Source organism: Centroberyx gerrardi, chromosome 11 (genome assembly GCF_048128805.1).
Source record: "Centroberyx gerrardi isolate f3 chromosome 11, fCenGer3.hap1.cur.20231027, whole genome shotgun sequence".
Lineage (NCBI taxonomy): Eukaryota > Metazoa > Chordata > Actinopteri > Beryciformes > Berycidae > Centroberyx > Centroberyx gerrardi.
Genome location: NC_136007.1, coordinates 32,401,243 through 32,414,957, shown reverse-complemented (window position 1 = coordinate 32,414,957; position 13,715 = coordinate 32,401,243).

Sequence of the window (13,715 nt, the reverse complement as noted above, 5' to 3'; positions counted from 1 at the left end):
TCCTTTCCTCTTGCTTTGGTCCAATCAGATCCTTCCTTTTATGCCACGGTCCAATCAGAGCTCTCCTTTCATCTTGCTGTCGTCCAATCAGATCGCTCCTTTCCTCTTGCTGTCGTCCAATCAGATCGCTCCTTTTATGCCACGGTCCAATCAGAGCTCTCCTTTCATCTTGCTGTCGTCCAATCAGATCGCTCCTTTCCTCTTGCTGTCGTCCAATCAGAGCTCTCCTTTCATCTTGCTGTCGTCCAATCAGATCGCTCCTTTCCTCCTGCTGTGGTCCAATCAGATCCCTCCTTTCCTCTTTTTGTTGTCCAATCAGATCCCTCCTTTTATGCCACGGTCCAATCAGAGCTCTCCTTTCATCTTGCTGTCGTCCAATCAGATCGCTCCTTTCATCATGCTGTGGTCCAATCAGATCCCTCCTTTCCTCTTGCTGTGGTCCAATCAGATCCCTCCTTTTATGCCACGGTCCAATCAGAGCTCTCCTTTCATCTTACTGTCGTCCAATCAGATCCCTCCTTTCCACTTGCTGTGGTCCAATCAGATCGCTCCTTTTATGCCACGGTCCAATCAGAGCTCTCCTTTCATCTTGCTGTCGTCCAATCAGATCCCTCCTTTCCTCTTGCTGTGGTCCAATCAGATCCCTCCTTTTATGCCACTGTCCAATCAGAGCTCTCCTTTCATCTTGCTGTCGTCCAATCATATCGCTCCTTTCCTACTGCTGTGGTCCAATCAGATCCCTCCTTTTATGCCAAGGTCCAATCAGAGCTCTCCTTTCCTCTTGCTGTCATCCAATCAGATCGCTCCTTTCCTCCTGCTGTGGTCCAATCAGATCCCTCCTTTTATGCCACGGTCCAATCAGAGCTCTCCTTTCATCTTGCTGTCGTCCAATCAGATCGCTCCTTTCATCATGCTGTGGTCCAATCAGATCCCTCCTTTGCTCTTGCTGTGGTCCAATCAGATCCCTCCTTTTATGCCACGGTCCAATCAGAGCTCTCCTTTCATCTTGCTGTCGTCCAATCAGATCCCTCCTTTCCACTTGCTGTGGTCCAATCAGATCGCTCCTTTTATGCCACGGTCCAATCAGAGCTCTCCTTTCATCTTGCTGTCGTCCAATCAAATCGCTCCTTTCCTCCTGCTGTGGTCCAATCAGATCCCTCCTTTCCTCTTGCTGTGGTCCAATCAGATCCCTCCTTTCATGCCACGGTCCAATCAGAGCTCTCCTTTCATCTTGCTGTGGTCCAATCAGATCCCTCCTTTCCTCCTGCTGTGGTCCAATTAGATCCCTCCTTTCCTCTTGCTGTGGTCCAATCAGATCCCTCTTTTTATGCCACGGTCCAATCAGAGCTCTCCTTTCATCCTGCTGTGGTCCAATCAGATCCCTCCTTTCCTCTTGCTGTGGTCCAATCAGATCCCTCCTTTTATGCCACGGTCCAATTAGATCGCTCCTTTCATCTTGCTGTGGTCCAATCAGATCGCTCCTTTCCTCCTGCTGTGGTACAATCAGATCCCTCCTTTTATGCCACGGTCCAATCAGAGCTCTCCTTTCATCTTGCTGTCGTCCAATCAGATCGCTGCTTTCCTCCTGCTGTGGTCCAATCAGATCCCTTCTTTCCTCTTGCTGTTGTCCAATCAGATCTCTCCTTTTATTCCACGGTCCAATCAGAGCTCTCCTTTCATCTTGCTGTCGTCCAATCAGATCGCTGCTTTCCTCCTGCTGTGGTCCAATCAGATCCCTTCTTTCCTCTTGCTGTTGTCCAATCAGATCTCTCCTTTTATTCCACGGTCCAATCAGAGCTCTCCTTTCATCTTGCTGTCGTCCAATCAGATCGCTCCTTTCCTCCTGCTGTGGTCCACTCAGATCCCTCCTTTCATCTTTTTGTGGTCCAATCAGATCCCTCCTTTTATGCCACGGTCCAATAAGAGCTCTCCTTTCATCTTGCTGTCGTCCAATCAGATCGCTCATTTCCTCCTGATGTCGTCCAATCAGATCCCTCCTTTCCTCTTGCTGTGGTCCAATCAGATCCGTCCTTTTATGCCACGGTCCAATCAGAGCTCTCCTTTCCTCTTGCTGTCATCCAATCAGATCGCTCCTTTCCTCCTGCTGTGGTCCAATCAGATCCCTCCTTTTATGCCACGGTCCAATCAGAGCTATCCTTTCATCTTGCTGTCGTCCAATCAGATCGCTCCTTTCCTCCTGCTGTGGTCCAATCAGAGCTCTCCTTTCATCTTGCTGTCGTCCAATCAGATCGCTCCTTTCTTCCTGCTGTGGTCCAATCAGATCCCTCCTTTCCTCTTTCTGTGGTCCAATCAGATCACTCCTTTTATGCCACGGTCCAGTCAGAGCTCTCCTTTCATCTTGCTGTCGTCCAATCATATCGCTCCTTTCCTACTGCTGTGGTCCAATCAGATCCCTCCTTTTATGCCACGGTCCAATCAGAGCTCTCCTTTCATCTTGCTGTCATCCAATCAGATCGCTCCTTTCCTCCTGCTGTGGTCCAATCAGATCCCTCCTTTCCTCTTGCTGTGGTCCAATCAGATCCCTCCTTTTATGCCACGGTCCAATCAGAGCTCTCCTTTCATCTTGCTGTCGTCCAATCAGATCGCTCATTTCCTCCTGCTGTCGTCCAATCAGATCCCTCTTTTCCTCTTGCTGTGGTCCAATCAGATCACTCCTTTTATTCCACGGTCCAATCAGAGCTCTCCTTTCATCTTGCTGTGGTCCAATCAGGTCGCTCCTTTCCTCTTGCTGTGGTCCAATCAGATCACTCCTTTTATGCCACGGTCCAATCAGAGCTCTCCTTTCATCTTGCTGTCGTCCAATCAGATCGCTCCTTTCCTCCTGCTGTGGTCCAATCATATCGCTCCTTTCCTCTTGGTGTGGTCCAATCAGATCCCTCCTTTTATGCCACGGTCCAATCAGATGGCTCCTTTCCTCCTGCTGTCGTCCAATCAGATCGCTCCTTTCCTCCTCCTGTGGTCCAATCAGATCGCTCCTTTCCTCTTGCTGTGGTCCAATCAGATCCCTCCTTTTATGCCACGGTCCAATCAGAGCTCTCCTTTCATCTTGCTGTCGTCCAATCAGATCGCTCATTTCCTCCTGCTGTCGTCCAATCAGATCCCTCCTTTCCTCTTGCTGTGGTCCAATCAGATCACTCCTTTTATTCCACGGTCCAATCAGAGCTCTCCTTTCATCTTGATGTCGTCCAATCAGATCGCTCCTTTCCTCCTGCTGTGGTCCAATCAGATCCCTCCTTTACTCTTGCTGTGGTCCAATGAGATCCCTCCTTTTATGCCACGGTCCAATCAGAGCTCTCCTTTCATCTTGCTGTGGTCCAATCAGATCGCTCCTTTCCTCCTGCTGTGGTCCAATCAGATCGCTCCTTTCCTCTTGCTGTGGTCCAATCAGATCCCTCCTTTCCTCTTGCTGTGGTCCAATCAGATCCCTCCTTTTATGCCACGGTCCAATCAGAGCTCTCCTTTCATCTTGCTGTCGTCCAATCAGATCGCTCCTTTCCTCCTGCTGTGGTCCAATCAGAGCTCTCCTTTCATCTTGCTGTCGTCCAATCAGATCGCTCCTTTCCTCCTGCTGTGGTCCAATCAGATCCCTCCTTTCCTCTTGCTGTGGTCCAATCAGATCACTCCTTTTATGCCACGGTCCAATCAGAGCTCTCCTTTCATCTTGCTGTCGTCCAATCAGATCGCTCCTATCCTCCTGCTGTGGTCCAATCAGATCCTTCCTTTCCTCTTGCTGTGGTCCAATCAGATCACTCCTTTTATGCCACGGTCCAATCAGAGCTCTCCTTTCATCTTGCTGTCGTCCAATCAGATCGCTCCTTTCCTCCTGCTGTGGTCCAATCAGATCGCTCCTTTCCTATTGGTGTGGTCCAATCAGATGCCTCCTTTTATGCCACGGTCCAATCAGATGGCTCCTTTCCTCCTGCTGTGGTCCAATCAGATCACTCCTTTCCTCTTGCTGTGGTCCAATCAGATCCCTCCTTTTATGCCACGGTCCAATCAGAGCTCTCATTTCATCTTGCTGTCGTCAAATCAGATCTCTCCTTTCCTCTTGCTGTGGTCCAATCAGATGCCTCCTTTTATGCCACGGTCCAATCAGAGCTCTCCTTTCATCTTGCTGTCGTCCAATCAGATCGCTCCTTTCCTCCTGCTGTGGTCCAATCAGATCCCTCCTTTCCACTTGCTGTGGTCCAATCAGATCCCTCCTTTTATGCCACGGTCCAATCAGAGCTCTCCTTTCATCTTGCTGTGGTCCAATCAGATCGCTCCTTTCCTCTTGCTGTGGTCCAATCAGATCCCTCCTTTTATGCCACGGTCCAATCAGAGCTCTCCTTTCATCTTGCTGTCGTCCAATCAGATCGCTCCTTTCCTCCTGCTGTGGTCCAATCAGATCCCTCCTTTCCTCTTGCTGTGGTCCAATCAGATCCCTCCTTTTATGCCACGGTCCAATCAGAGCTCTCCTTTCATCTTGCTGTCGTCCAATCAGATCGCTCCTTTCCTCCTGCTGTGGTCCAATCAGATCCCTCCTTTCCTCTTGCTGTGGTCCAATCAGATCGCTCCTTATATGCCACGGTCCAATCAGAGCTCTCCTTTCATCTTGCTGTGGTCCAATCAGATCGCTCCTTTCCTCCTGCTGTGGTCCAATCAGATACCTCCTTTTATGCCACGGTCCAATCAGAGCTCTCCTTTCATCTTGCTGTGGTCCAATCAGATCGCTCCTTTCCTCCTGCTGTGGTCCAATCAGATCCGTCCTGTCCTCTTGCTGTGGTCCAATCAGATCCCTCCTCCTATGCCACGGTCCAATCAGAGCTCTCCTTTCATCTTGCTATCGTCCAATCAGATCGCTCCTTTCCTCCTGCTGTGGTCCAATCAGATCGCTCCTTTCCTCTTGCTTTGGTCCAATCAGATCCTTCCTTTTATGCCACGGTCCAATCAGAGCTCTCCTTTCATCTTGCTGTCGTCCAATCAGATCGCTCCTTTCCTCTTGCTGTCGTCCAATCAGATCGCTCCTTTTATGCCACGGTCCAATCAGAGCTCTCCTTTCATCTTGCTGTCGTCCAATCAGATCGCTCCTTTCCTCTTGCTGTCGTCCAATCAGAGCTCTCCTTTCATCTTGCTGTCGTCCAATCAGATCGCTCCTTTCCTCCTGCTGTGGTCCAATCAGATCCCTCCTTTCCTCTTTTTGTTGTCCAATCAGATCCCTCCTTTTATGCCACGGTCCAATCAGAGCTCTCCTTTCATCTTGCTGTCGTCCAATCAGATCGCTCCTTTCATCATGCTGTGGTCCAATCAGATCCCTCCTTTCCTCTTGCTGTGGTCCAATCAGATCCCTCCTTTTATGCCACGGTCCAATCAGAGCTCTCCTTTCATCTTGCTGTCGTCCAATCAGATCCCTCCTTTCCACTTGCTGTGGTCCAATCAGATCGCTCCTTTTATGCCACGGTCCAATCAGAGCTCTCCTTTCATCTTGCTGTCGTCCAATCACATCCCTCCTTTCCTCTTGCTGTGGTCCAATCAGATCCCTCCTTTTATGCCACTGTCCAATCAGAGCTCTCCTTTCATCTTGCTGTCGTCCAATCATATCGCTCCTTTCCTACTGCTGTGGTCCAATCAGATCCCTCCTTTTATGCCAAGGTCCAATCAGAGCTCTCCTTTCCTCTTGCTGTTATCCAATCAGATCGCTCCTTTCCTCCTGCTGTGGTCCAATCAGATCCCTCCTTTTATGCCACGGTCCAATCAGAGCTATCCTTTCATCTTGCTGTCGTCCAATCAGATCGCTCCTTTCCTCCTGCTGTGGTCCAATCAGAGCTCTCCTTTCATCTTGCTGTCGTCCAATCAGATCGCTCCTTTCTTCCTGCTGTGGTCCAATCAGATCCCTCCTTTCCTCTTTCTGTGGTCCAATCAGATCACTCCTTTTATGCCAAGGTCCAATCAGAGCTCTCCTTTCATCTTGCTGTCGTCCAATCATATCGCTCCTTTCCTACTGCTGTGGTCCAATCAGATCACTCCTTTTATGCCAAGGTCCAATCAGAGCTCTCCTTTCATCTTGCTGTCGTCCAATCATATCGCTCCTTTCCTACTGCTGTGGTCCAATCAGATCCCTCCTTTTATGCCACGGTCCAATCAGAGCTCTCCTTTCATCTTGCTGTCATCCAGTCAGATCGCTCCTTTCATCTTGCTGTGGTCCAATCAGGTCGCTCCTTTCCTCTTGCTGTGGTCCAATCAGATCACTCCTTTTATGCCACGGTCCAATCAGAGCTCTCCTTTCATCTTGCTGTCGTCCAATCAGATCGCTCCTTTCCTCCTGCTGTGGTCCAATCATATCGCTCCTTTCCTCTTGGTGTGGTCCAATCAGATCCCTCCTTTTATGCCACGGTCCAATCAGATGGCTCCTTTCCTCCTGCTGTCGTCCAATCAGATCGCTCCTTTCCTCCTCCTGTGGTCCAATCAGATCGCTCCTTTCCTCTTGCTGTGGTCCAATCAGATCCCTCCTTTTATGCCACGGTCCAATCAGAGCTCTCCTTTCATCTTGCTGTCGTCCAATCAGATCGCTCATTTCCTCCTGCTGTCGTCCAATCAGATCCCTCCTTTCCTCTTGCTGTGGTCCAATCAGATCACTCCTTTTATTCCACGGTCCAATCAGAGCTCTCCTTTCATCTTGATGTCGTCCAATCAGATCGCTCCTTTCCTCCTGCTGTGGTCCAATCAGATCCCTCCTTTACTCTTGCTGTGGTCCAATGAGATCCCTCCTTTTATGCCACGGTACAATCAGAGCTCTCCTTTCATCTTGCTGTGGTCCAATCAGATCGCTCCTTTCCTCCTGCTGTGGTCCAATCAGATCGCTCCTTTCCACTTGCTGTGGTCCAATCAGATCCCTCCTTTCCTCTTGCTGTGGTCCAATCAGATCCCTCCTTTTATGCCACGGTCCAATCAGAGCTCTCCTTTCATCTTGCTGTCGTCCAATCAGATCGCTCCTTTCCTCCTGCTGTGGTCCAATCAGAGCTCTCCTTTCATCTTGCTGTCGTCCAATCAGATCGCTCCTTTCCTCCTGCTGTGGTCCAATCAGATCCCTCCTTTCCTCTTGCTGTGGTCCAATCAGATCACTCCTTTTATGCCACGGTCCAATCAGAGCTCTCCTTTCATCTTGCTGTCGTCCAATCAGATCGCCCCTATCCTCCTGCTGTGGTCCAATCAGATCCTTCCTTTCCTCTTGCTGTGGTCCAATCAGATCACTCCTTTTATGCCACGGTCCAATCAGAGCTCTCCTTTCATCTTGCTGTCGTCCAATCAGATCGCTCCTTTCCTCCTGCTGTGGTCCAATCAGATCGCTCCTTTCCTATTGGTGTGGTCCAATCAGATGCCTCCTTTTATGCCACGGTCCAATCAGATGGCTCCTTTCCTCCTGCTGTGGTCCAATCAGATCACTCCTTTCCTCTTGCTGTGGTCCAATCAGATCCCTCCTTTTATGCCACGGTCCAATCAGAGCTCTCATTTCATCTTGCTGTCGTCAAATCAGATCTCTCCTTTCCTCTTGCTGTGGTCCAATCAGATGCCTCCTTTTATGCCACGGTCCAATCAGAGCTCTCCTTTCATCTTGCTGTCGTCCAATCAGATCGCTCCTTTCCTCCTGCTGTGGTCCAATCAGATCCCTCCTTTCCACTTGCTGTGGTCCAATCAGATCCCTCCTTTTATGCCACGGTCCAATCAGAGCTCTCCTTTCATCTTGCTGTGGTCCAATCAGATCGCTCCTTTCCTCTTGCTGTGGTCCAATCAGATCCCTCCTTTTATGCCACGGTCCAATCAGAGCTCTCCTTTCATCTTGCTGTCGTCCAATCAGATCGCTCCTTTCCTCCTGCTGTGGTCCAATCAGATCCCTCCTTTCCTCTTGCTGTGGTCCAATCAGATCCCTCCTTTTATGCCACGGTCCAATCAGAGCTCTCCTTTCATCTTGCTGTCGTCCAATCAGATCGCTCCTTTCCTCCTGCTGTGGTCCAATCAGATCCCTCCTTTCCTCTTGCTGTGGTCCAATCAGATCGCTCCTTATATGCCACGGTCCAATCAGAGCTCTCCTTTCATCTTGCTGTGGTCCAATCAGATCGCTCCTTTCCTCCTGCTGTGGTCCAATCAGATACCTCCTTTTATGCCACGGTCCAATCAGAGCTCTCCTTTCATCTTGCTGTGGTCCAATCAGATCGCTCCTTTCCTCCTGCTGTGGTCCAATCAGATCCGTCCTGTCCTCTTGCTGTGGTCCAATCAGATCCCTCCTCCTATGCCACGGTCCAATCAGAGCTCTCCTTTCATCTTGCTATCGTCCAATCAGATCGCTCCTTTCCTCCTGCTGTGGTCCAATCAGATCGCTCCTTTCCTCTTGCTTTGGTCCAATCAGATCCTTCCTTTTATGCCACGGTCCAATCAGAGCTCTCCTTTCATCTTGCTGTCGTCCAATCAGATCGCTCCTTTCCTCTTGCTGTCGTCCAATCAGATCGCTCCTTTTATGCCACGGTCCAATCAGAGCTCTCCTTTCATCTTGCTGTCGTCCAATCAGATCGCTCCTTTCCTCTTGCTGTCGTCCAATCAGATCGCTCCTTTCCTCCTGCTGTGGTCCAATCAGATCCCTCCTTTCCTCTTTTTGTGGTCCAATCAGATCCCTCCTTTTATGCCACGGTCCAATCAGAGCTCTCCTTTCATCTTGCTGTCGTCCAATCAGATCGCTCCTTTCATCATGCTGTGGTCCAATCAGATCCCTCCTTTGCTCTTGCTGTGGTCCAATCAGATCCCTCCTTTTATGCCACGGTCCAATCAGAGCTCTCCTTTCATCTTGCTGTCGTCCAATCAGATCCCTCCTTTCCACTTGCTGTGGTCCAATCAGATCTCTCCTTTTATGCCACGGTCCAATCAGAGCTCTCCTTTCATCTTGCTGTCGTCCAATCAAATCGCTCCTTTCCTCCTGCTGTGGTCCAATCAGATCCCTCCTTTCCTCTTGCTGTGGTCCAATCAGATCCCTCCTTTCATGCCACGGTCCAATCAGAGCTCTCTTTTCATCTTGCTGTGGTCCAATCAGATCCCTCCTTTCCTCCTGCTGTGGTCCAATTAGATCCCTCCTTTCCTCTTGCTGTGGTCCAATCAGATCCCTCTTTTTATGCCACGGTCCAATCAGAGCTCTCCTTTCATCCTGCTGTGGTCCAATCAGATCCCTCCTTTCCTCTTGCTGTGGTCCAATCAGATCCCTCCTTTTATGCCACGGTCCAATTAGATCGCTCCTTTCATCTTGCTGTGGTCCAATCAGATCGCTCCTTTCCTCCTGCTGTGGTACAATCAGATCCCTCCTTTTATGCCACGGTCCAATCAGAGCTCTCCTTTCATCTTGCTGTCGTCCAATCAGATCGCTGCTTTCCTCCTGCTGTGGTCCAATCAGATCCCTTCTTTCCTCTTGCTGTTGTCCAATCAGATCTCTCCTTTTATTCCACGGTCCAATCAGAGCTCTCCTTTCATCTTGCTGTCGTCCAATCAGATCGCTCCTTTCCTCCTGCTGTGGTCCACTCAGATCCCTCCTTTCATCTTTTTGTGGTCCAATCAGATCCCTCCTTTTATGCCACGGTCCAATCAGAGCTCTCCTTTCATCTTGCTGTCGTCCAATCAGATCGCTCCTTTCATCATGCTGTGGTCCAATCAGATCCCTCCTTTCCTCTTGCTGTGGTCCAATCAGATCCCTCCTTTTATGCCACGGTCCAATCAGATCTCTCCTTTCATCTTGCTGTCGTCCAATCAGATCGCTCCTTTCCTCCTGCTGTGGTCCAATCAGATCCCTCCTTTCCTCTTGCTGTGGTCCAATCAGATCGCTCCTTATATGCCACGGTCCAATCAGAGCTCTCCTTTCATCTTGCTGTGGTCCAATCAGATCGCTCCTTTCCTCCTGCTGTGGTCCAATCAGATACCTCCTTTTATGCCACGGTCCAATCAGAGCTCTCCTTTCATCTTACTGTGGTCCAATCAGATCGCTCCTTTCCTCCTGCTGTGGTCCAATCAGATCCGTCCTGTCCTCTTGCTGTGGTCCAATCAGATCCCTCCTCCTATGCCACGGTCCAATCAGAGCTCTCCTTTCATCTTGCTATCGTCCAATCAGATCGCTCCTTTCCTCCTGCTGTGGTCCAATCAGATCGCTCCTTTCCTCTTGCTTTGGTCCAATCAGATCCCTCCTTTTATGCCACGGTCCAATCAGAGCTCTCCTTTCATCTTGCTGTCGTCCAATCAGATCGCTCCTTTCCTCTTGCTGTCGTCCAATCAGAGCTCTCCTTTCATCTTGCTGTCGTCCAATCAGATCGCTCCTTTCCTCCTGCTGTGGTCCAATCAGATCGCTCCTTTCCTCTTGCTGTGGTCCAATCAGATCCCTCCTTTTATGCCACGGTCCAATCAGAGCTCTCCTTTCATCTTGCTGTCGTCCAATCAGATCGCTCCTTTCCTCCTGCTGTGGTCCCATCAGATCCCTCCTTTCCTCTTGCTGTGGTCCAATCAGATCCCTGCTTTCATGCCACGGTCCAATCAGAGCTCTCCTTTCATCTTGCTGTCGTCCAATCAGATCGCTCCTTTCCTCCTGCTGTCGTCCAATCAGAGCTCTCCTTTCATCTTGCTGTCGTCCAATCAGATCGCTTCTTTTCCGCCTGCTGTTGTCCAATCAGATCCCTCCTTTCCTCTTGCTGTGGTCCAATCAGATCCCTCCTTTTATGCCACGGTCCAATCAGAGCTCTCCTTTCATCTTGCTGTCGTCCAATCAGATCGCTCCTTTCCTCCTGCTGTGGTCCAATCAGATCCCTCCTTTCCTCTTGCTGTGGTCCAATCAGATCGCTCCTTTTATGCCACAATCCAATCAGAGCTCTCCTTTCATCTTGCTGTCGTCCAATCAGATCGCTCCTTTCCTCCTGCTGTGGTCCAATCAGATCCCTCCTTTCCTCTTGCTGTGGTCCAATCAGATCCCTCCTTTTATGCCACGGTCCAATCAGAGCTCTCCTTTCATCTTGCTGTCGTCCAATCAGATCGCTCCTTTCCTCCTGCTGTGGTCCAATCAGATCCCTCCTTTACTTTTGCTGTGGTCCAATCAGATCCCTCCTTTTATGCCACGGTCCAATCAGATCCCTCCTTTCTTCTTGCTGTGGTCCAATCACATCGCTCCTTTTATGCCACGGTCCAATCAGAGCTCCCCTTTCATCTTGCTGTGGTCCAATCAGATCGCTCCTTTCCTCCTGCTGTGGTCCAATCAGATCCCTCCTTTCCTCCTGCTGTGGTCCAATCAGATCGCTCCTTTCCTCTTGCTGTGGTCCAATCAGATCCCTCCTTTTATGCCACGGTCCAATCAGAGCTCTCCTTTCATCTTGCTGTCGTCCAATCAGATCTCTCCTTTCCTCCTGCTGTGGTCCCATCAGATCCCTCCTTTCCTCTTGCTGTGGTCCAATCAGATCCCTGCTTTCATGCCACGGTCCAATCAGAGCTCTCCTTTCATCTTGCTGTCGTCCAATCAGATCGCTCCTTTCCTCCTGCTGTCGTCCAATCAGAGCTCTCCTTTCATCTTGCTGTCGTCCAATCAGATCGCTTCTTTTCCTCCTGCTGTTGTCCAATCAGATCCCTCCTTTCCTCTTGCTGTGGTCCAATCAGATCCCTCCTTTTATGCCACGGTCCAATCAGAGCTCTCCTTTCATCTTGCTGTCGTCCAATCAGATCGCTCCTTTCCTCCTGCTGTGGTCCAATCAGATCCCTCCTTTCTTCTTGCTGTGGTCCAATCAGATCGCTCCTTTTATGCCACGGTCCAATCAGAGCTCTCCTTTCATCTTGCTGTCGTCCAATCAGATCGCTCCTTTCCTCCTGCTGTGGTCCAATCAGATCCCTCCTTTCCTCTTGCTGTGGTCCAATCAGATCCCTCCTTTTATGCCACGGTCCAATCAGAGCTCTCCTTTCATCTTGCTGTCGTCCAATCAGATCGCTCCTTTCCTCCTGCTGTGGTCCAATCAGATCCCTCCTTTACTTTTGCTGTGGTCCAATCAGATCCCTCCTTTTATGCCACGGTCCAATCAGATCCCTCCTTTCTTCTTGCTGTGGTCCAATCACATCGCTCCTTTTATGCCACGGTCCAATCAGAGCTCCCCTTTCATCTTGCTGTGGTCCAATCAGATCGCTCCTTTCCTCCTGCTGTGGTCCAATCAGATCCCTCCTTTCCTACTGCTGTGGTCCAATCAGATCCCTCCTTTCCTCTTGCTATTTTCCAATCAGATCCCTCCTTTTATGCCACGGTCCAATCAGATCCCTCCTTTCTTCTTGCTGTGGTCCAATCAGATCGCTCCTTTTATGCCACGGTCCAATCAGAGCTCCCCTTTCATCTTGCTGTGGTCCAATCAGATCGCTCCTTTCCTCCTGCTGTGGTCCAATCAGATCCCTCCTTTCCTCCTGCTGTGGTCCAATCAGATCCCTCCTTTCCTCTTGCTATTTTCGAATCAGATCCCTCCTTTTATGCCACGGTCCAATCAGAGCTCTCCTTTCATCTTGCTGTCGTCCAATAAGATCGCTCCTGTCCTCCTGCTGTCGTCCAATCAGAGCTCTCCTTTCATCTTGCTGTCGTCCAATCAGATCGCTTCTTTTCCTCCTGTTGTGGTCCAATCAGATCCCTCCTTTCCTCTTGCTGTGGTCCAATCAGATCACTCCTTTTATTCCACGGTCCAATCAGAGCTCTCCTTTCATCTTGATGTCGTCCAATCAGATCGCTCCTTTCCTCCTGCTGTGGTCCAATCAGATCCCTCCTTTACTCTTGCTGTGGTCCAATGAGATCCCTCCTTTTATGCCACGGTACAATCAGAGCTCTCCTTTCATCTTGCTGTGGTCCAATCAGATCGCTCCTTTCCTCCTGCTGTGGTCCAATCAGATCGCTCCTTTCCACTTGCTGTGGTCCAATCAGATCCCTCCTTTCCTCTTGCTGTGGTCCAATCAGATCCCTCCTTTTATGCCACGGTCCAATCAGAGCTCTCCTTTCATCTTGCTGTCGTCCAATCAGATCGCTCCTTTCCTCCTGCTGTGGTCCAATCAGAGCTCTCCTTTCATCTTGCTGTCGTCCAATCAGATCGCTCCTTTCCTCCTGCTGTGGTCCAATCAGATCCCTCCTTTCCTCTTGCTGTGGTCCAATCAGATCACTCCTTTTATGCCACGGTCCAATCAGAGCTCTCCTTTCATCTTGCTGTCGTCCAATCAGATCGCTCCTATCCTCCTGCTGTGGTCCAATCAGATCCTTCCTTTCCTCTTGCTGTGGTCCAATCAGATCACTCCTTTTATGCCACGGTCCAATCAGAGCTCTCCTTTCATCTTGCTGTCGTCCAATCAGATCGCTCCTTTCCTCCTGCTGTGGTCCAATCAGATCGCTCCTTTCCTATTGGTGTGGTCCAATCAGATGCCTCCTTTTATGCCACGGTCCAATCAGATGGCTCCTTTCCTCCTGCTGTGGTCCAATCAGATCACTCCTTTCCTCTTGCTGTGGTCCAATCAGATCCCTCCTTTTATGCCACGGTCCAATCAGAGCTCTCATTTCATCTTGCTGTCGTCAAATCAGATCTCTCCTTTCCTCTTGCTGTGGTCCAATCAGATGCCTCCTTTTATGCCACGGTCCAATCAGAGCTCTCCTTTCATCTTGCTGTCGTCCAATCAGATCGCTCCTTTCCTCCTGC